The sequence below is a fragment of the Taudactylus pleione genome, unplaced genomic scaffold, assembly GCF_031769625.1.
Source record: "Taudactylus pleione unplaced genomic scaffold, aTauple2 ptg001184l, whole genome shotgun sequence".
Lineage (NCBI taxonomy): Eukaryota > Metazoa > Chordata > Amphibia > Anura > Myobatrachidae > Taudactylus > Taudactylus pleione.
In genome coordinates, this window is record NW_028285585.1 from 162,501 (window position 1) to 165,000 (window position 2,500).

The 2,500-nt window shown below is 38.0% G+C and overlaps 1 non-coding gene and 9 pseudogenes across 1 annotated transcript; all 10 read right to left on the bottom strand.

Annotated features, from left to right (window-relative positions):
• The window catches only part of LOC148451676 (5S ribosomal RNA), a 119-nt pseudogene extending 27 nt beyond the window's left edge, over nucleotides 1-92 (bottom strand).
• A 116-nt stretch (nucleotides 93-208) lies between these two features.
• LOC148451677 (5S ribosomal RNA) lies at nucleotides 209-327 on the bottom strand (annotated as a pseudogene).
• Nucleotides 328-442: 115 nt separating this feature from the next.
• On the bottom strand, nucleotides 443-561 carry LOC148451678 (5S ribosomal RNA; annotated as a pseudogene).
• Nucleotides 562-677: 116 nt separating this feature from the next.
• On the bottom strand, nucleotides 678-796 carry LOC148451679 (5S ribosomal RNA; annotated as a pseudogene).
• Nucleotides 797-912: 116 nt separating this feature from the next.
• Nucleotides 913-1,031, bottom strand: LOC148451680 (5S ribosomal RNA; annotated as a pseudogene).
• A 116-nt stretch (nucleotides 1,032-1,147) lies between these two features.
• LOC148451681 (5S ribosomal RNA) lies at nucleotides 1,148-1,266 on the bottom strand (annotated as a pseudogene).
• Nucleotides 1,267-1,382: 116 nt separating this feature from the next.
• Nucleotides 1,383-1,501, bottom strand: LOC148451682 (5S ribosomal RNA; annotated as a pseudogene).
• Nucleotides 1,502-1,852: 351 nt separating this feature from the next.
• Nucleotides 1,853-1,971, bottom strand: LOC148451683 (5S ribosomal RNA). The gene has a single exon (XR_015875045.1). It is a non-coding gene; the product is annotated as a 5S ribosomal RNA (ribosomal RNA).
• Nucleotides 1,972-2,086: 115 nt separating this feature from the next.
• LOC148451684 (5S ribosomal RNA) lies at nucleotides 2,087-2,205 on the bottom strand (annotated as a pseudogene).
• A 117-nt stretch (nucleotides 2,206-2,322) lies between these two features.
• LOC148451685 (5S ribosomal RNA) lies at nucleotides 2,323-2,441 on the bottom strand (annotated as a pseudogene).
• Nucleotides 2,442-2,500: the final 59 nt, after the last annotated feature.

Genomic DNA, 2,500 nt, shown 5'->3' on the forward strand with positions numbered 1-2,500 from the left:
GGTCTCCCATCCAAGTACAAACCAGGCCCAACACTGCATAGCTTCCAATATCAGACGAGATTGGGCATGTCCAGTGTGGTTTGGCTGTAGGTGCTCAAAAACTTTAACTTTAGACCTCTATTACTTCTTAACTCAAGTAAATTCATTGATAAGTTGAAAAAATTAAATGTAAAATGTAATAGAAAAGAATGTTATGGCAGTATAAAATTACCTACTGCACCTGGTTTTCCCAGGTGGTCTCCCATCCAAGTACTGACCATGCCCAACACTGCATAGCTTCCAAGATCAGACGAGATTGGGCATGTCCAGTGTGGATTGGCTGTAGGTGCTCAAAAGTATTAACTTTAGACCTCTTTTACTTCTTAACTCAAGTAAATTCAATGATAAGTTGAAAAATTAAATGTAAAATGTAATAGAAAAGAATGTTATGGCAGTATAAAATTACCTACAGCTCCTGGTACTCCCAGGTGGTCTCCCATCCAAGTACTAACCAGGCCCAACACTGCATACCTTCCAAGATCAGACAAGATTGGGCATGTCCAGTGTGGTTTGGCTGTAGGTGCTCAAAAACATTAACTTTAGACCTCTATTACTTCTTAACTCAAGTAAATTCATTGATAAGTTGAAAAAATGAAATGTAAAATGTAATAGAAAAGAATGTTATGGCAGTATAAAATTACCTACAGCACCTGGGATTCCTAGGTGGTCTCCTATCGAAGTACTAACCAGGTCCAACACTGCATAGCTTCCAAGATCAGACGAGATTGGGCATGTCCAGTGTGGTTTGGCTGTAGGTGCTCAAAAACATTAACTTTAGACCTCTTTTACTTCTTAACTCAAGTAAATTCATTGATAAGTTGAAAAAATTAAATGTAAAATGTAATAGAAAAGAATGTTATGGCTGCATAAAATTACCTACAGCACCTGGTATTCCCAGGTGGTCTCCCATCCAAGTACTAACCAGGCACAACACTGCATAGCTTCCAAGATCAGATGAGATTGGGCATGTCCAGTGTGGTTTGGCAGTAGGTGCTCAAAAACATTAACTTTAGACCTCTATTACTTCTTAAATCAAGTAAATTCATTGATAAGTTGAAAAATTTAAATGTAAAATGTAATAGAAAAGAATGTTCTGGCAGTATAAAATTACCTACAGCTCCTGGTATTCCCAGGTGGTCTCCCATCCAAGTACTAACCAGGCCCAACACTGCATAGCTTCCCAGATCAGACGAGATTGGGCATGTCCACTGTGGTTTGGCTGTAGGTGCTCAAAAGCATTAAATTTAGACCGCTTTTACTTCTTAACACAAGTAAATTCATTGATAAGTTGAAAAAATTAAAAGTAAAATGTAATAGAAAAGAATGTTATGGCAGTTTAAAGTTAACTACAGCACCTGGGATTCCTAGGTAGTCTCCCATCCAAGTAGTAACCAGTCCCAACACTGCATAGCTTCCAAGATCAGACGAGATTGGGCATGTCCAGTGTGGTTTGGCTGTAGGTGCTCAAAAACAATAACTTTAGACCTGTATTACTTCTTAACTCAAGTAAATTCATTGATAAGTTGAAAAAATTAAATGTAAAATGTAATAGAAAAGAATGTTATGGCAGTATAAAATTACCTACTGCACCTGGTTTTCCCAGGTGGTCTCCCATCCAAGTTCTGACCTTACCCAACACTGCATAGCTACCAAGATAAGACGAGATTGGGCATGTCCACTGTGGTTTGGCTGTAGGTGCGCAAAAGCATTAAATTTAGACCGCTTTTACTTCTTAACACAAGTAAATTCATTGATAAGTTGAAAAAATCAAATGTAAAATGTAATAGAAAAGACTGTTATGGCAGTATAAAATTACCTACAGCACCTGGTATTCCCAGGTGGTTTCCCATCCAAGTACTAACCAGGCCCAACACTGCATAGCTTCCAAGATCAGATGAGATTGGGCATGTCCAGTGTGGTTTGGCTGTAGGTGCTCAAAACCATTAACTTTAGACCTCTTTTACTTCTTAACTCAAGTAAATTCAATGATAAGTTGAAAAATGAAATGTAAAATGTAATAGAAAAGAATGTTATGGCAGTATAAAATTACCTACAGTACCTGGTATTCCCAGGTGGTCGCCCATCTAAGTACTATCCAGGCCCAACACTGCATAGCTTCCAAGATCAGACGAGATTGGGCATGTCCAGTGTGGTTTGGCTGTAGGTACTCAAAAACATTAACTTTAGACCTCTTTTACTTCTTAACTCAAGTAAATTCATTGATATGTTGAAAAAATCAAATGTAAAATGTAATAAAAAAGAATGATTTTGGCTGTCTAAAATTACCTACAGCACCTGGTATTCCCAGGTGGTCTCCCATCCAAGTACAAACCAGGCCCAACACTGCATAGCTTCCAAGATCAGACGAGATTGGGCATGTCCAGTGTGGTTTGACTGTAGATGCTCAAAATCATTAACTTTAGACCTGTATTACTTCTTAACTCAAGTAAATTCATTGATA